Consider the following 20,716-nt stretch of genomic DNA (forward strand, 5'->3'; position numbering starts at 1 on the left):
TTGGAAAATGACCTTCAAGGTTTGAGCAGTATACATACACGTAAAACGAAAGCAGTTAGAAGCGTAATAAACAGGTCTAACAGGATCATGAAATAATACGTGAAATGAAACATGATTTTCAAATATTAAACTCAATTAATATGGTTTTGCATTTCCTAATGTCTCTGATTACACATATAATGTGATGCTGATCTAAAAAAGCTGTTAAATTATGTTTAAAAAATCAAAACTCACATTCACGTCCGCTATCCTAGTAACCGAATACGTGACGAATATTAAACAAAGCGCATGCGCGAATCACATGGGCGTCAACCCTTACAACTCGGCTTTCTCCGGCAAGATTCAAAATAAACCACATACACACAATCGGAACTCCTCGGCTAGTATCAAGATATGGTTTATCTCGAAGCTTGCCGGAGATGGCCGAGTTGTTACGATTGCACATACACACACAAATTGGGGTCGTGCTAAAAGGCTGACCAAATGGCTGCCAATATAGATATAGAGGGAAAAGGCTGACCAGGCCAGAAAAGGCTGACAAGAAAAATGAGAATGGATTTTTTTTAAATATTTTATTATTTTTTTTGTTGTTTTATTTATTTCTGTGTACTATTTTTATTATTATAATTGATATATTATTAATATATTATAAATTATAAGAGCGTTTAGTTGAAGATGGATGACTTTTCGTAACGTTTTTGTAAGAAAAAGTATCCATTGATTGATTTATTTATTGATTGATTGATTGGTTAAATAAATGGCATATAAGCCACAATCTATTGCATTGTCTTATTTTTGGACTGTAGGTACAACGATATTCAGACAGTCTTCATTTTTCCCATAAATCTGCGATAGTTGAATTTTTAGCCCATCCGGAATAATTCTATCATCACGTCGTTCGTTTCCCATGCTGTCGATTAAATAAGTTTTATTCTTATGCTCATATGTCATTAAGTTTCACAAATGATCAACTGTATCCTTCTATTATATCATACATGTATTAACATTACTTTTTAAATATTTTCTTTCCGAATTAAACAACATCTACTATCTACTATCGTTGTTAGTTAGAGTTTGAAAAAGGCGGACCGTGATAGTCAGCGAATAACATAACAAATACAGGCTGACCGTGTTTGTCAGCGATAAGATATTACGCTATGTAAATGCTCGAAAAAGGCTGACCAGGTTGGTCAGCGATAAGAAATACATGTTTCCAATTACATTATGTCATTAAGTTTCACAAATGATCAACTGTATCCTTCTATTATATCATATATGTATTAACATTACCTTTTTAAATATTTTATTTCCGAATTAAACAACATCTAAGATCGTTGTTAGTTAGAGTTTCGAAAAAGGCGGACCGTGATAGTCAGCGAATAACATAACAAATACAGGCTGACCGTGTTGGTCAGCGATAAGATATTACGCTATGTAAGTGCTCGAAAAGGGCTGACCAGGTTGGTCAGCGATAAGAAATACATGTTTCCAATTACATTATGTCATTAAGTTTCACAAATGATCAACTGTATCCTTCTATTATATCATACATGTATTAACATTACCTTTTTAAATATTTTCTTTCCGAATTAAACAACATATACTATCTACTATCCTTGTTAGTTAAAGTTTCGAAAAAGGCGGACCGTGATAGTCAGCGAATAAAATAACAAATACAGGCTGACCGTGTTAGTCAGCGAAAAGATAAGATTAAGTTTCACAAATGATCAACTGTATCCTTCTATTGTTACATAGATGTATTAATCAACATCCATTAAAATTATATAGATTGCATAAGAGTGGGTCTTTTGAAACATTATCAAGTAATTTGAACATGATTTAAATAGTCTTTTAGCTTCATTTATGAAAAATGAATCGTTCACTAATTCAACATTAGTACCCAAAACAGGGGGGGGGGGGGGAGCTTATTTACCCTCGCCATCGGGTTATACCCATTCGGCGAGCACGCTACGTTTTACAGTATTTCCACAGATTTAATAACATTTACAACATCTCGTCTTTAATCGTAGCGTGGATGCTTTGGACTGTATATATAAAAATATTCCTACACAGTATGTATAAATCTCTGGTTAAAAATTCAATATTTAAATAATATCTTAAGTATCACATACGCATTAAAATCAAACACTTCAAATACATCTAGACAAACATTTTAGGCTCAGCCTACATTTTTTTAAAAAGATGTCTAAATTTTAAAATTCTTTACAATAGTAATTGTTTATATTTACAACGTATCCTTGGCATTATAACAACTAGCTAGTGAGAAATTTTATTTATTTTTTAAATGACAGATTTCTCACTAGTTAATTTCCTAAACCACCCCCACCAGAGATGGGGGCGGTATATGCTGGTTTGCACTGAGGACTATGCCTCAGTGCGTTTGCCTGGGGTTTTTTTTTCCTTTTTTCTTTTTTTCTTTCTCCTTTGAGTAATTCTCTTTTTTTTTCTTGTTTATAATACAACAGCGATATTCAATAAAAAATTAAAAAAAAAAAAAGATAAAGAAAAGTGTGTTATACATGTATATATAAGTGTCCAACTGTTGTTGTTCTTTTTTTCTTTCTTTTTTTTTGGACTAGTATCGCTGTGTAACCAGGCAAACCAGGATGGAGATTATAACAATTCCCAGCTTAAGACTCCATCCTATGGTGTTACAATATGTGAAAGCGTTGCCAAGGATTGATTAAATTATGAAATAAAATATAGATTGGTTGATCCTCCAGGGTGTATTTAAAATATCGCTATTTATATTAGAGCCGTTTCCGGATGGTAGTTTAGTACTGGCATAAACAAAGACTTTACTAACTATAAGAAAGAAAACGATCCTTTTCAGGGCCACTGTTAAAATATTATATAATAATTTAAAATGTTATATACATTATTTACATAAAAAGGATTCTCACCCCGGAGGAACGGTAAATTTATAATATACAACGGCTGGTGAATTATTAAAGCAACATATAACCAAACTCCCAGAAGCCCTTCTTCCCATAAATGTATGGGGTTTAATGCTTGAAAAATAAAAAAGGAATTAATTGTGAATGCTTGTGCTATTCTACAGGGGTGGCTCCGTTCAGTATGACTATTTTTCCCACCCCGGGATAGAGAAAAGAACGAGTTCGCCGGGTGCCATGATTTAGGCTACTTGAATACTCTCCATTGAAGGAGATACCATGTGGGGGGGGGGAAGTGTCACGTGACAAATTCACTCAATGGCGGAGGATTAAACAGACGGACTATCGAAGGGTAATTTTACCGTTAAATTCACAATGATTGTTAAATAAAACACACACCACTAGTAGTATTTATACGGGTCAGAGTGTGCACAATTATATGACTACGATATATACTACTGATCGATAGGTATTTCTCACGATCGAGAGTACAAACAAACTTGATCAATGAAAATCACGTGACCGTTGGAATGTGTTTCCCACGGTGAATACTATAAAGTTTATAGTAAACAAAATTGTAAGGCTACTATTTAAGCTTTTAAGATTTAGTTGTGGTTGGTCAAAGTTTTGTTACTAATTTCCAACCTGTATAATTTGTTACTAAGAATATTTGGCTAGGCCTTGTATTATTCACTTAGTTTTTCAATTTATGATAGATAATTAAATGTTATTTTTGCTAGGAGTCTTGGGGTACTGAATGGAACCTTCCCGACACCTGACCTGGGTAGGATAAAGCTGCCGGTAAAAGGGGTAACATTAATAATTAAATAAGATAAAATATAAATTAAAAATGTAAATAATAGCTTAGATTATATATATATATATATGATGTTCAAAAATGAACAACATATTAAATTAGACTGTTCCTGACAGTATTTAATAGAGAATGCTAAATCCAGTTATGGGGCAATTAATTAAAAGTGCCGACAGCTTTCAGACAACCGACCTTTATAAATAAAAATAAAAATATAATTAAAAATATTGTAACATATTGTATATTATGATATACAACACATTGTATATTATGTCTAAATTTTGTCGGTTATCTGGCAGTCAACCAGGAATTTGGCAAGTGGCCTGAAGACAGACCTCTGGGCAGCCTTGCTGGGGTTTAGAATATTGTTTATATTATAATCCAAACCAGAAAAAGTTAGGGCTGCCCTAAGTTCTGCCCTCTGTCCCCTGTAAGTGTCACAGTGTAACAGAATGTGGGAAGTGTCACAGGTCACTCCACACCTAGCACAGTTCGGATCACTTTTGAGAATATATTTCCAAGCACTTCCTGGGAGAAGTGATGTGCCCAGTCTCAGCCTCGTTATGCATTTATCAATTCTAAAGAAATTAGAATATTTATTTGGAGGCTGGAGACTCACAGAGGTCCTATCAAATGTATTAATGTATGTTTTAGGTGTCCTCGCCGACCCCCATTCATTTATGACGTGCCGGCGGGCTAGTGAATAGACCTCTGTGGGTGCAAGAGGGACCGGATCATTCACCTCCACACGCCTGAGGCCCTCCTTTGCAAGCCCGTCAACCACTTCATTCCCCTTCAGGCCGACATGAGCTGGGACCCATACCATGGTAACCTTTAAGTTTTTCTCCAGACACTTATCATTTTGTTCCAAAATGTCTTTTATCAAATCAGGTCTGGAGCTGCTACCTCTGTTTTGTATAGACTGCAATGATGATAGCGAGTCTGAGAGGATAGCAGTATGTATGGGCTTGTTACTGATAACCCAGTCCAGTGCATCTTTAATTGCCAAAAGTTCAGCCGAAAATATGGAGAGATGGTTGCTGAGTCTTTTAATATTTTTGATATTTTTGGATGGAATATAAAAGGCACATGCAACTATGCCGGTTTCTGGGTTTTTAGATCCATCTGTGTAAATTTTTAAATGCTGAGCATAATTTTGATTAATATAAGAGAGAGTTTCAGCTTTGACGAGGTGCGGCAAGTCTGATTTCGTTAATTTTTTAGAGATAGAAATGTCAACTGAAGGGTCCTGGAGGGTCCACGGAGGAACCTTAGACGGCCTCAGGTCTGCCACACTTACATCTTTGAGCCCAGCCTCCTCAACAATGCTTTGGGTGTAAGCGCCAAAAGGCATCGCTCTATGTTTACCCTTGTCATATTTTGCCTTGATGAAGAAGCCGGTCCCAAAGAGGTCACTTACAGGGTTACCTATTTTCCGGGACTGTACCCTAGCCCAGAAGTTTATGATTTGTTGTCTCCTCCGCAGGGCCAAGGGAAGTATCCCCGCCTCTTCCTCGAGCATGCATGCAGGGGTACAGCAGTGCTCCAGCCAGGATTTGAAAAGGGCATGGTGCTAGGTTAAAAAGGGCACTTTCAATGAGCCTTGATCAGGCACTTGCAAGGGCCAATGTTGAATTCTTATTGTGTATTTGTTGTAATTACTTTCAATCCTAATAGTTGGTTATGAATACCTTACCTGTTTTCTTTAATTTAGTGTCAAAATTATTTATATTTATTATTTTCATACTTATTTCTGAAAATTGACTCTGTCAAACAAAAGGGCACAGCAGGGTGTAGTAAAGGGCAGCAGGGTGCTTAAAAAGGGCAGCGGGGTGTCCCACCCTGCTATTTAGGCCTAGCTGGAGCACTGGTACAGGGAAGGGCTCTCAGAGCTATTCGAAGGGCTTTATTTTGTATATTTTCCAAGATCTTAAGACTGTTTGGCGAGGCATTAGCATAGACTTGAGCACCATAGTCTATTTTTGAACGTATTAAGGACTTATATATGACCAATAGACTGTGTTTGTCTGACCCAAAATCTGTTCCACATAACATTCTCATTAGATTTAAGTCCTTTTCACATCTTTCTTTTATGATCTTAAAATGTTGTACAAATGAAAGACGTGGGTCAAGATAAAGGCCTAAAAAACGTACAACTTTTTCAAAGATGATCTTTTGACCTCCTAAAAATACGTCCACGGTTTGCCTTGGATTGTTGCCAAACAGCATGCCTACAGTTTTTGTTGTTGAAATTTTGAAGCCCCAATCTATGGACCAATTCCAAATGGAGTCCAGACCTTTTTGTGCTCTTATTTTCAGGTCTTTCAAGTTGGACCCCATTCGCCATGTGCCGGATTCATCGGCAAACTGGCTAATGACCATACCTGAATTTTTTTATTATTTCAGGGAGTTCATTGATAATGATTGAGAAAAGAATGGGGGAGATCACAGACCCCTGGGGCGTTCCTCGTGATAGTTCTGCAGGATCCGATATCTCTCCCCCAACTCTGACCATGATATTTCTGCCCTCTAGAAAAGCTCTGAGATAGTGAAAACAGTTACCAGTTATGCCATATTTCCGCAGCTTTTGGAGTACTCCAAAATGCCATGTCAAATCAAACGCAGTCTGTAAATCCAGAAAAATAGCAAGGACATAGCGACTTCTATTTTTGGCATATGTGACATCGTGTTGTAGACGACCAAGCTGATCCAATGTGCTCCGTCCTTTCCGAAACCAGGATTGGAAGCGGTTAAGAATTCCATTGGATTCAAGCACGTGCTCAAGTCTGTTTTTAACCATGATTTCGAGAAGTTTGCCCGCATGAGATGTTAGACTAATGGGCCTGTATGACTTAGGGTCGCTTTTGTCTTTTCCAGGCTTTGGAAGAGGCACAACATGGGCTGCTTTCCACTCGGAAGGAACCACCCCACCCCGCCAGACCATATTATACAGATGCAGCCAGATTTGAAGGGTTGCATCCGGCATGTGCCCAAACATCAGAAAGGATATTCTATCAGCCCCAGTGGCGGACTTTCTCCTGCTAGCAATGGCTGACCTTAGCTCACTAAGTGAGAAAGGTAAATTTAGTGGTGTTGAGTTGTCCCCTGGCTCGTTTAAAATATCTTTATGTTCTTTCTCGAACCATGTTTGGAAGGCCAAAGTTTCAGGTGGAAGATTACTATCACTAGATATTGATTTGTAATGTTTTATTAAAAATTGAGCCTTTTCAAGGGGATTTTTAGCAATTTTGTCTCTGTATTTAAGTAGTGGTACAGGGCAGGTAGAATGACCTTTTATTCTGTGAACCTTGTTCCAAAAATCCTTACTATTTGACTTATTTAACCTAGCAGATTCACAGAAATCTTTCCAATTCTGAGTTTTGACCCTTAAAATCACCCTCTTAACTTCTGTTTCCAAAGACCTATATAAAATTAAATTATCAGGTGAGGGATTTCTTTTTAGGTTATTTAATGCCTTTTTTCTACCCTGTACAGCCTTGGAGCATTCGTCCGTCCACCATGGGACCGTTTGACGTTTGGGCCGCTTACCGGAAGAGGAGGGAATACAACTCTCAGCTATGGATAGGATTTTATCAGTCAACTGCCGATTAAAATGTTCCAGCTCTTCCAGATCAAAGTCAGAGAGAGAGAGTCCCAGACACAATCTTTTGAATTCACACCAATCAGCCTTTTCAAAGTTGAAGGATGGTTGGCAAGTCTCATGTGAATTTGACCCTCCAATATTAACATTGTGGAGGACTATAAGGCAAGGAAAGTGATCCGACCGAAGATTGTCGTCTAGGACCCCCCATGACGCGACACCTGCCAAACAGACACTGACTATGGTGAGGTCAATGCACGTGGAATTACCTTGTGCATCAAACCTGGTGGGTGCACCATCATTCAGGACTACCAAGTTTGAGTCTTCCATCCAAGTACAGACGTCCTCACCATATTTACAGACTTTGGAGCAGCCCCACACTGGGTGATGTGCATTGAAGTCCCCAGTGTATACCAGTTTCATTATATTTGTTTTACTCCGTATATTACTCTCGAGTGTAGTAAGAGCCTGAATGTTACAGCCCCGAGAGTAGACATTTATAAGAACAAAGGGTTGGTGCTTTGTTGGGTAAACAATAATTGCCAGTGCCTCTATGGCTGTGCCGCCATCAATTTTTAACGGAACAGTGATTGAAAGAGTTTGGTATTGGATATTGTGCTTTATATAAATTGCTAACCCACCGGCTACATTATCATTTAAGTTTGTATGATTTATAAACTCTGTATAATAGCCGGGGATTGATTTTGATGTATTCCCCTTAAATTTAGTTTCTTGAATGCACAATATATCAATACTATTTATATCTGTTAGATGTTTTAACTCTGAATGTTTACTAGATGAAAGACCCCCACAGTTGAATGATAATATGTTTAGATCCCTATCCATTAAGAATGTTGTTGAACCTGCAGAGGAGATTAGACCTTTGGGTTTTGCCCATTGGAGACTGTGAGTAAAGTCTACGACTCATCCTCCCAGCCCTCAGTTTACCAGGTGTCGAGGGACCCCTGTAGTGGTGCGCTGGCAGGTTGCGTGATGGCCTTGAGGGACGAGCCACCTCAACCCTGCGGTCTTGTACTAAATTTCCAGAATTGCCTGCTTTTCTTTCATTTTTAGATTTCACCAAGTTTGTCTTAATTCTATTTTCTATATATTTTTCCAAATGAGGCCCAGACGGTCTTGCTTTATCTAAAATAACATTTTTGATTAGGGTAATGAGATCTTTCATTACAATTGTAGAGTCATGGTTTTCCCCCATTATTTTAAAATGATTGTTTGAGATTTTAATATGATTTGGAATGGGGGACGTCTAGGACTCTACCGCACGGTATGTTGGTGGCTGGCTCTTTACTGGTGTCTCCTCAATGGCCACCACTTCACTTATGCTTTTGTAGAAAGAAGAATGAATGGACACCATTGAGTCCCTGTCCGTCACATTGAAGTCAGAGCAGTCACTGACAGTGGTCAGTGTCTCTGACCCCAAAGCGCCGGACAAGGGTTCAACCGACCGGTTTTGGCTTTTTGGTGTTGATGCCATTTGACCCCCATCCATTGGTGGGGGGGGTATTTTTAATGACCTTGGGAAATTCCTGGGAGACAACTTTTGTGGAGTTGTTTTTGTTGGCCAGTGGCATTGAGTTATTACCCCTTGTGGGTATGGCCATATTTATTGTTGGGCTATGACCCCTGTTTGGGGTTGTTTCATATCCCTTGTATATCCCAGGGTTACATTTTTGTTGTGCCATTGTAATAGAGTTATGGGTGGACCGGTTTATGGCAGAGTTATGGTGGTTGAAATTTTGAGTCCATTTCATGGAATATCCCCTCAGCTGCCTGCCAGGTTATACAATGGGCAGCCATTATGGTTGCGATGACTCTGGCCTTTAAGAAAGAGACACACTGCCTGTAGGCAGCTGAGTGGGCATCACCACAGTTTTTACATCTGCGGTTTGGGTTTTTGCAATCCCTAGTAGAATGTAGACCAGCGCACCTAGCACATGCTAATAAAAGTGTACACTTAGGGGCCTTGTGACCAAACCCCTGACATTTAAAACACCTATCAGGGTCCTCTTGTCTAGGGTGAACATATAAGATAAGGCTCGTGCCACCCACCCTGACGTACCTCGGGAGGCTCGTCTGGGTGATAAAACTTATCCCCACCAGCCGGGGTAATCCCGGTGGTGGTGGGGCCTCCAGACGCTCCAACCCCAAAATATGCCACTGGACGCCTGGCGGCAACTCCAGACGATCCCCAAGGCCCGCCAGGTCCTCATTTTCGGGGACCCCAGCCAACACTCCACGAACTTTGTGTAGGGAGTGGGGTAGGGAAGCACGACAGTCAACCCCCATGAATTTAAAAATGCCCATATTTATTAACTTGACAATTGCCTGGCCAGAAACCAGTTCCAGGAGAAGGGCCCCAGAGGCTAGTGGGACTGATCGTTTGACCAGGCGGGGGAGGAGCTGACCCAGTTCTGATGCCAGTTTGAATATGGACCCCTGGCTGGTCAGCTTCACCCCCCCCCCCTACAATAGCTCGAAGGATACACTTGTGCATCATAGTGTTATGAGTTAAATGATGACTATCCCTGGAGCACAGTGCCTCCCCAAGCACAGGAGACAGGTCGTTTGACTGTCTCCTGGTATTGTTATTTTGAAGAAAGGTATCACCAGCCATTGTTAACAATTAAATTTGTAATAAAATCAACAAGCAAATAATAAAATTTACTGGGGAACCTAGCCCCTATATGTAGAAATGCTAAAATGCTAAGACTTTTGTATAAGATGTTGTGTAAATAATATTGGTGTAATAAATATTGTTATTGTTATTAAAAATAATAAAAAGTCCAATGCACCGATAAATAAGCTCACAAATTTTATTGAAATAAAGGTGAAACTGCTTGACATTTGATTAAATACTACTGAAGGGTTTAAATTTAGAATTTAGTTTAGTCAAGCAGTAGCCTAAATATAACCGAAAGCTAAAGGGAAATAAATAATAAATACACAAGGGAGAGAACACTGAAAAAAAAAAAACGTTTGACCTTGGCTTTTGATTTTCACAATAATTAATGTCTTTCTGTCGAGCTAACTAGTTCACAAAGTCATGGAAGGCTAAATGTTCACTACAGTTTCACAAATTGTCAGTTTATTAACTTCTGCAGGCTATCGTCTTCTATATTTTCTATAAATTCTTCTTATCTATTTTCGCTTTGTTTATGCGGCCATTGACCGGAAATCGTGTATGTACCCAAAACAATACAATTTCATACCAAATATAGTACATCGATTTCACACCCGGGGCGCTAATTGCTCCTCGTGGCAGTTTTATTGTCACTTAGTGACAATTTCTCGCTTGATTAATCATAATGGAAAGGATTGTTGCTCACGAACAACAGTTTGCATATCTTGTATTTGTTATTCACGAATAAAACAAGACTTTACAACAGATTAAAGAGATTAATCTTCTAATTAAATTTGATCAATTAGGAATGGGCAAACTTCAAACACCTTTAATATGTTTGTTTGAAGTAGAACAATTTTTCACAAGTTGTAAACATAACTTTTTCTAGCAAAGTCCATAATTACATTAATTATTTAAATATTGAATTGACTTAATTACGCCAATTACGATAAGTTATAACAAGGAACAACTTTAATAATATCGTGTAAACTTCTCACACATTCAAACCCGTGCAATTGCTACCATGAAAGTCACTTTACTTGAGGGGTTTGTTTTGTTTATTTCAATTACTCATATTTACAGATCTATACAAAGTTATGCAAAGCTGTACATATTTATATCAATTGTTATCTATAAATTGATAATTTAATAAAATAATGAAATAAAATGTATCGCATCGACTTGAATTATTGAATTATTCGATATCAATACAGTATACTGTAACATCACGATTTCTTAACTCATTTTAAAAAAAAAGACATACAAATACAATACTCTAAATGAATGTATACTTATTAAAGCATAAAAGTTAAAAAAAAATTATTAAAAACATCTTTTCAATTCTATTTTATTTTCCTGGTCAGCCTTATCTGGCCTGGTCAGCCTTTTCCCTCTATATCTATATGGGCAGCCATTTGGTCAGCCTTTTAGTATTGACCGTACATCGGTCAATCGAATGTATCCAGAAGAAAGATGGCAGCCTCCGTGAAAATTGTTATCGCGTGCATAAATCCCGGAAAAGTGGGGAGCAGGCGGCTTGCGGTACAAACAGCAAAGATTGATAAATTTATTGACATATTTACGAAAGCGAACACACTTGCCAAGTTAAACTATACCCCTGAATCGCTTACCTCAATAAGAATCCAGTACGTAATGTGACGATGTACGAAAAGCTGTCGTTCTTGCCGGAGCCAACACCAGATGCAAGTGGGGAACATTATTTGCCATTTAAGGAGGTAAAATGTTTTGTAAAACATTACTCTATAATAGTCTAAATAGTAACAGGGAATATTTTTTCATTGTTGAAAATAATCTTTCACATTAAGTTTAAAATGTGTGGTTAAAGAAAGAAAAATAGCATCGTTTATTTGTTTAATTTACACATGCTTTTAAGGTTTTAGTTTTATGTACCACAGCTCATTGTGTAGGCTCTTAGAATTTGATTTTGGAGCAACTATAGTCAAAACTTGAGCATTGTAGATAATGAGACACATAAAAAGCCTTAATAAATGGGAGACAATAGCAATAGTTCAGTACCTATACTATCTGAAGAAGTTTGAAATTCTAACAGTTTTTGTATTGTCACAAGTGTTTTACTGAGAAAGTATTTGACTTATTCTAACTTGTTTATTGTTAAAGGTGTACGGAAAACCTTTGACTGTTAATAATTCCGTCCCTCGGCTAGAAGCACGGACTTCGATGATGAAGCTGTTGAACAGGACAAGAAGAATAGAGAAATTCTAAAGGTATTTTACCAGTAGTAGCAACTGACAAGAAACTTGTTTGGCTGTAAAGAGAAACTACAATGTAAAACTTGTCCATAAAAGTGTATCATGTCATATGTTACAATATATATCACTGACTGTAAAGTTATTGAGGTTTGAAAGGCATTAATTTTTATGCATGCCTTGTTTTGAGTTCACCGGTTTAAGATCCTCATGTATAAAATATTCACTTTTTCTTTATGCTTTAGAATAACAGAAATGAATTTCATTTACAAACAAAACTGTTGTATTTATGAAACCATGCAATTCCATTCCCTAAATTCTAAAGGTGTTATACAGTTTTATTTTTCAAGCAAAATACTTGTATGTTGTCTTTAACCAAATGGTTGTTTCTTATTGCCTGAAGGAAAACAAGTCATTAACATGTGTTTATATTGATGTCCAGGCTCCTAAGGCTCGTGATGTGGTCAGGTGTGCCGAATGCCGTAAACCCAGGGTTGTGTACAGTCCAAGTAAAACAGACAGAGAACAGGTAACCATAGTAAAGAAAAATGTGTTTATACTGGTTAGTTCAATGGAATGGATTTACATAAGAACAATTTTGTATACCTGTTAAAAAAAATTGAAAACAACATTTGTAAAGTTATAAATGTGTACTTGTTTTTGTTATGCCCCTTTTGGGCCTGGCTGTATTAATACTGACTGACCAACTGACTTATAGTTTTATTTATTGAGATTTAGTACATAATTATACTAAGTCACTAAGTTGGAACGATGTTGCGCAACAAGAGTGTGGATTGTGATGTGTTTTTGGAAAACCAGAGTACCTGGAGAAAACCCACTTTTCTGGCTTGGTTACCACCAACAAAACACATGCGCCCAGGCCAGTAATCGAACCCGGGTCGTCTTGTATGTAGTGTTCGATACTAACGGGGTCCCGAGGACACCAATTTTTCAGGAGGGACACATGAACTTCAAAGTCCGGTATTCCGTCGGGACACTTAAATTTATGACTGATAAACGCTAAATATCAATAAATAAGTAGCATTTAATTAATTTATTACCTAAATTCGGGCTCCCCTAAATTTCTTGACAGCACATGTCAAAACGATATTAATAATTATCATTATCAGACTCATCAAAGCGAAAGTATAGCTAACTATTTGACTATAGTTACGTCATGAATCTATAAATAAACGATTTATTATCGGTAAAATACTTATGTGGAATTGTTTTGCTAATGTGTCAGAACCGCCCAAAAAGATGCCAACTCTGGTGATACCTTCTATATAATATGATACGACCTTTGAGTATTTACAGTAACATTTACGACACAAAAGAACAGCATCCTACATTCAGCATTCTTTGTTAATTGGCATTCAACTTATCAATATTCTTTGTTAATTTTAAAGACATATATTTGATGCTTTGATGAAAAAATAATAGAATAAAACTTGCAGGGTTTTATTCATTAATTCAATCAAATTTTTTTTTTTTACTTTTTGGCCCGAAAATTAACATGTATACACAATTTTTGGCCGTCTGCTCTTCCAGTATGCACTACGACTGTTAGGCAGTCTGATTGATTTATCAACAGCTCGACTAAATATTGATTGGAGTTTTCACAAGCCAGATGTAATATTCCTACAGTTTCTTAATGAAAAACATTTGACAAGACCCTGAACCATGATGTATTTTATGCGTATTTTCCAAAAATCTAAAAATAGTAACAACATCAAGTTTTTGTTTACATTGTATCCATCTCTGTTTATGACTGAAAACAAAAGGGACTTAGACATTCTCCCGCTAACCTGTCATTACATGCTGCTAAAAACATGTATAATATGGTGGTGTATACTTGCATTACAAATTGAAAAGTAAAAGGATGCTGAATTTAATATTAAAACAGGCTCAACAATGAAAAAAATGTAAAAAGTGGAAGGGACTCCTAATTTCAGGAAGAGACACCTGATTTCAAATGTTGGTGTCCCTTCGGGATCCCTTGGGAAAATAGTTAGTGTCGACCCCTGTGTATGGTAAGCATAGATTTACCAGGCGTATGTGGTTGTGACAGGTGACAATATAGTGACATTATTCTGCTGGTTTCTGTTAGATCCAGGTCTTTTTTCTAAGTTGTTATTGTTCTCATGCAGGATGCTCTACTTCGAATTCAAGTTCTATTTTTTCCAGCAGAGTCTGGATTTTTATTATCTCAATTTTGGTGATTTCATTTAAATTTTGTGGATTTTAAACTTAAATACTGGAATTTAAGATGATTTTCTTTCAAAGTTTGTCATTAATGTTTTATATTTTCCAGGAGTCTCTCGATTTGTATGATTCCAATTTTGGTGATTTTATTTAAATCTATTTAAAGTCTGTTATAAAACTAAGTTTTATTCAATAATTAATATTGCTGTACAAAATAAGCTTCTTAAGCCTGTTAAGCTTAAGTTGTTTCGAGAAATTGTTTTTAAAATGTCAATTTTGTTACTTGCAAGTCAGCATTTATTATACTGCATTCAATCATAAAGATAGACGATTAAAGAAAATTGATCGAACAAAATGCACATTGACTTGCTTTAATAGTTGAACATCAAAACTTACATGAGCTATACAAGCTAAGCAGTAGCTCGTTTGGAAGGGCCTTTGGTGTATTGGTCAAGTCTCTGACATTCATTTCATGAATTTTTGCTTTCATTTAAGCATTAAGTTTTTATTCAGGAATAAAGTAATGGCATTGTATAGACATATCTTTTTTATGTTCATGTTGCATTTGTACTATGTTTAGGTGCAAAAATATATTTTTTTTACCAGATCGCCTGTGTGAAGCCACAGGTGATAATTTAGCTGCCCTATTTTCTATAATTAATAATTCTTTAATATGTGCAAGTTATTTTTATATGTTTAAGCATTTTTAATATCAACAGATGTAATTGTTTGGTTAGCAATTATGTAAATGCAATGGATCTTAAAAATATTACATCTTACCTTCATATATATATATACAAAAATCATGAAAATATTACAACATACCTTCAAATATACATTCAAATATCTTAAAAAATAATACAAATTACATTAAAATATTTTTAAAATATTACAAGTTGCCTTCAAATTTAATTTCAAATAAAAAAATAGTGGGGGCTATTTGACCAAAATGGGGGCTATTTGACTTGGGGGCTATTTGACCAGGTACCTCTGGAGTTCCTTCACCTAACACTATCGTTATCGGAACGTACTGTATGGAATATCAGTAAGCAGGGAACCAGACTACAGGACTACAATAATGTCGGAGAAAATCATCTGATGCAGCACAATGACTGCAAAAAGTAGAAACATTATAATTTTACGGAGCTCCCACCATATCAATTATACATTTACCAATCTACCAACAGATGGGATTCACGCAAAGCAATTTAAGATGCAATTTTTCTATCAATAATATAAGTTACTAAATTTAATAAAAAAATATAGCATCTTTAATATCATTTAGCCTCACTATAATAGTCATAAATGGTACATTCTGGTGTAATTGATGCATATTTTTCTGCTACATGATTGTATTTTAATATGCAAACTTCACTTGGTTAATTTTATGGGGTGGGGGCGTAGGAAATTATGATGATTGTGGTGGTAGTGATGGTGGTTGTGGTGGTGGTGGTGGTAGTGATGATGATGATGTGTGTGCTGATGTTGTCTTTTCATGCCTGATGCAGATAGCTCGCGTCGGCCAAGTATCGCGAGGCGCGCGTTCATTACATACTGATCAGTGCTTTAATTACACATTAAAGCTGGGTTTATAGCGGTTGCGACACACTACTTGTAAGGGTTCGTATACCTATGGGGTATTTTGTGCACTACGTCATCAATATATGTGTACATTGTATAAGCTTGGAACGACCTGTCTGACGTACGACGCAAGAGGGAAGTGATTTATTCGAGTACGAGCGATGTTATCAGTAAAATGAACTGCAACCTTTACATCTACGTGTACCCACAAGTACACGCGCACTTTGAGTTTCTGCAACCTCTCTATTATGGGTACATTATTGTGACAAATTTATGATTGATGAATTTCCGAAATATATGGCTTGTGTCTCGGCTTTTTTCATGACAATACAATGTTACCAGTAGAGTACGTACTTATCAAACATGCACTGGGTTGAGTTATCTTTGAATCCCGGCTCGGGTGTTGGGTTACCAGTAAACGTACGTTATGACGTATTCGTTTTTCACCTTCAAATATGTACGAACCAATCGCACGTTAATATTTCTGATGACGTCAATTTCACACGTTATTAAAGGTGTTAAAGCTGCACTCTCACAGATTGAACGTTTTGACAACATTTCATTTTTTGTCTTGGAATGAGCAAAATTTTGCTTAAATTTCTGAAAACTGGTGATATAAGACTGCTGATAAAATCAGATCGCAGTTTTTAATATTTACGCTCTAAAATTGATATTTTATGACTAAGGGCGTTACTAACGCTTTTAAACAAAAAGGAAATTTCGGCAGTTTCCCAAACAATTGAGATATTTCATATTGTGTGTTATCCTATCTTACTGATTTGAAAACACTGACGTCAAAATCAGCTAATTCCGAGACAAAAAATGATAAAGTTGTCAAATTTGTCAATCTGTGAGAGTGCAGCTTTAATACCTACGTCTACATGTGACATACTTCGCGCGTCCCCTCTAAACTGTTTCAAGATTACCTTTTAATTTACAATGGGAGGAAAAAAGTTATTATATACGTTAAAAATGCACCATTTCTAAATACGAATGATAATAAATTGCTTGAGGGAGTAACCCCAAGCCCCTATTCAAACAGTTTATGCAATGAATAATCGTTTCCGAGGGAGGGGTGCATGACAAAGAGTTATGCCCTAAGTAACGCCCCCTTTAAAGTAAATTCCTTAAACCGCCCCTGTATCATGTGTTCCAAATTCCAGTTGAATACAAGCAGTGCTAAAGCAGTAGGTGCAAAGTCTGATTGTTTAGTAGTTTCCATGGCAACCAGTTAAATACAAGCAGTGCTAAAGCAGTCGGTTCACTGTCTCATTGGAAGGTATAGTAGTTACCATGGCAACCAGTTAAATACAAGCAGTGCTAAAGCAGTCGGTGCAAAGTCTCATTGGAAGGTTTAGTAGTTTCCATGGCAACCAGTTAAATACAAGCAGTGCTAAAGCAGTCGGTGCAAAGTCTCATTGGAAGGTTTAGTAGTTTCCATGGCGACCAGTTAAATACAAGCAGTGCTATAGAAGTCGTTTCACTGTCTCATTGGAAAGTTAAGTAGTTACGATGGCAACTAGTTCAATACAAGCAGTGCTAAAGAAGTCGGTTCACTGTCTCATTTGAGGGTTTAGTTGTTACCATGGCAACCAGTTAAATACAAACAGTGCTAAAGAAGTCGGTTTACTTGGAAAGTGTAGTAGTTACATGGTAAGAGATCAAATACAAGCAATGCTTTATGTGTCAGCTCTGTCTCAATGGTAGGTTTAATTGTACCAATGGCTACTGGTTAGATAGCAAAAAAGCAGTGCTTCAGTTGTTGGCATTGTCTCAATTGTTGGGTTTAATGGCTACCATGGCAACCAGTTATATACAATTGCTTAAGGTGTCAGCACTGTCTCAGTGGAAGGTTTAGTAGTTATCATGGCAACACTTTAAATACAAGCAGTGCTTACTGAATCGGCGCTGTCTCAATGGTATGTATTGGTTACCATGGCAACAGGTTGAATTGAGGCAGTGCTTGGGGTGCAGGTGCACTGTTTCAATGCTGGGTTTACTATGGCAACTGGATTCAAAATCATATGTTTAAGTAGTGTTGACACTGTCTTGAGGTTAAGTAGTTTCCATAGCAAATGGTTTGATATTCATTTGTTTACCAATATATTGTCAAGTTATGCAGTAATGCACATTCGGCAGAATCGGCACTGTGCTCACAGGTTAAGTAGTTGATTTTTCAGCATTTATAAGCAGTTGCAATTGTACATGCATATTGTGGGAGCTAATGTTTGGTTCAATTATAGCTGAACATGAGACGACATTTGTATGTCATGTTTGTAGATATTCATTAAGTGTTACACATTCAATGTTGATCACGTTGTAATCAGTTATGACAGTTACATTGGCAGATTGTTAATTACCATAAAAAACTATTTTAAATTTAGAATTGTTAAAAGGAGTGGAAACAGCTTGATTTCACGTGCACTTCAACTTTAAACAAAGCTATTCTGTTGGTCATTACAGGTTTCATACCAATAAATATTGTAATCCTGCGTCACATTGTTAATTATATTATTCTTTTATTTCAGCCACACGCCGTGAGGACAAAGGGTTATCTGGTCAGCCTGTTGTCTGGTTTGTCTGACCAGGCCTCTCTTGTGGTCTTCCTGCAGGTAACACACAACTAAATTCTGCTTGGCTTTGTTTCATTATATTATATAACACTATGTCAACTGCAACAAGAAAATATAGGTCTTTTCTGAACCGTTTTTATCACCTTGCATTTTATAGAAAAATAAAAAATGAATATTCATTTATCTTTATGACCTTCAATACATGTAAAGGCATGGGGGGGGCTTCATTATGACATCATTTACTGCATACGTCATATTTAAATACAAGACCATTTTAAATTACAACCATTCTTTTGTGTATGTGAGATGATGATACACAAACTGGTGGGATGGTTACAACCTCAGGTATACATTTCCAATGGTTTACAGACAAAGCGTCATGTATTTTCAGGAGATAAAGGCCCTGGGCTTGATACACCACAGTCTATTGGCTGACCACATGCAGGAGATCAGTCGCCTGTCCCAGAGTGGATCTAGCCGTGTGCGAATCCTTGTCCATCAAAGGAAGGATGACAGTAAAAAGTAGTATGTGTACCGAATTTTATTAATTCAGCTTGAAACTTAAGTCAAAACTTCAGTCAAAAGCTTACCAGACCTGGGGCTATTATTACAAACAGTCTAAAGTGTAAGTCAAGACATGTGTACCGGATATATTTAGTCAGCCTGATATTTTAGTCCAAAGCTTTACTGGCCATGATTATGAACAGTCTGAAGTGTAAGTCAAGACATGTGTATCGGATATATTAAGTCAGCCTGATATTTTAGTCCAAAGCTTTACTGGCCATGATTCTGAGCAGTCTGAAGTGCATGTCAACTTATATTGTATCCTTTTAACAACCTATAGTATGCCCTCAATCAATATTATTTATATATATATATTTATGTAGTGTGCCCCTTTATATTTTATAGTTTGGCACTTTATTAACATATATTCTGACCTTCAACCTATAGGGTGTCCCTACATCAACAAATAGTGTGTCCCTTAATCAACCTATAGTGTGTCCCTCCCCTTTATCAGCCTATAGTGTGTACCTTAATCAACCTATAGAGCGTCCCTTTATCAACCTATAGTGTGTCCCTTAATCAACCTATAGTGTGTCCCTCCCCTTTATCAGCCTATAGTGCGTCCCTTTATCAACCTATAGTGTACCCCTTTATCAACCTATAGTGTGTCCCTTTATCAACCTATAGTGTGTCCCTTTATCAACCTATTGTGTGTCCCTTAATCAACCTATAGTGCGTCCCTTTATCAACCTATAGTGTGCCCCTTTATCAACCTATAGTGCGTCCCTTTATCAACCTATAGTGTGTCCCTTTATCAAACTATAGTGTGTCCCTTTATCAACCTATAGTGTGTCCCTTTATCAACCTATAGTGTGTCCCTTAATCAACCTATAGTGTGTCCCTTTATCAACCTATAGTGTGTCCCTTTATCAACCTATAGTGTGCCCCTTTATCAACCTATAGTGTGTCCCTTTATCAACCTATAGTGTGTCCCTTTATCAACCTATAGTGTGTCCCTTTATTAACCTATAGTGTGCCCCTTTATCAACCTATAGTGTGCCCCTTTATCAACCTATAGTGCGTCCCTTTATCAACCTATAGTGCGTCCCTTTATCAACCTATAGTGTGTCCCTTTATCAAACTATAGTGTGCCCCTTTATCAACCTATAGTGTGTCCCTTTATCAAACTATAGTGTGTCCCTTTATCAACCTATAGTGTGTCCCTTTATCAACCTATAGTGTGTCCCTTTATCAGCCTATAGTTTGTCCCTTTATCAACCTATAGTGTGTCCCTTTATCAACCTATAGTGTGTCCCTTTATCAACCTATAGTGTGCCCCTTTATCAACCTATAGTGTGTCCCTTTATCAACCTATAATGCGTCCCTTTATCAACTTTATGTGTGCCCCTTTATCAACCTATAGTGTGTCCCTTTATCAACCTATAGTGTGTCCCTTTATCAACCTATAGTGTGTCCCTTTATCAACCTATAGTGTGTCCCTTTATCAACCTATAGTGTGTCCCTTTATCAACCTATAGTGTGTCCCTTTATCAACCTATAGTGTGTCCCTTTATCAACCTATAGTGTGTCCCTTTATCAAACTATAGTGTGTCCCTTTATCAACCTATAGTGTGTCCCTTTATCAACCTATAGT

At 37.0% G+C, this 20,716-nt stretch overlaps 1 protein-coding gene and 2 long non-coding RNA genes across 5 annotated transcripts in view; 2 read left to right on the plus strand and 1 right to left on the minus strand.

The window, feature by feature from the left end:
- Positions 1-270, minus strand: part of LOC128203281 (uncharacterized) — a 30,716-nt gene extending 30,446 nt beyond the window's left edge. Inside the window, exon 1 of the mRNA XM_052904625.1 lies at positions 235-270. The gene's annotated coding sequence lies outside the window, so the exon portion shown is untranslated. The remainder of the gene's footprint in view (positions 1-234) is intronic.
- A 2,938-nt stretch (positions 271-3,208) lies between these two features.
- On the plus strand, positions 3,209-10,114 carry LOC128203292 (uncharacterized). Of its 3 annotated transcripts, none has more exons than XR_008255909.1 (5): positions 3,209-3,267; positions 3,656-3,725; positions 4,384-4,556; positions 6,607-6,807; positions 7,225-10,114. It is a non-coding gene; the product is annotated as an uncharacterized LOC128203292 (long non-coding RNA). The 3 variants fall into 3 exon arrangements; XR_008255910.1 differs by having other exon boundaries at positions 3,656-3,716; XR_008255911.1 differs by lacking the exon at positions 3,656-3,725 and having other exon boundaries at positions 3,239-3,267.
- Positions 10,115-11,464: 1,350 nt separating this feature from the next.
- Positions 11,465-19,056, plus strand: LOC128203295 (uncharacterized). The gene is made up of 5 exons (XR_008255914.1): positions 11,465-11,707; positions 12,111-12,217; positions 12,642-12,728; positions 18,514-18,597; positions 18,950-19,056. It is a non-coding gene; the product is annotated as an uncharacterized LOC128203295 (long non-coding RNA).
- Positions 19,057-20,716: the final 1,660 nt, after the last annotated feature.

This window comes from Mya arenaria, chromosome 9 (assembly GCF_026914265.1).
Source record: "Mya arenaria isolate MELC-2E11 chromosome 9, ASM2691426v1".
NCBI lineage: Eukaryota > Metazoa > Mollusca > Bivalvia > Myida > Myidae > Mya > Mya arenaria.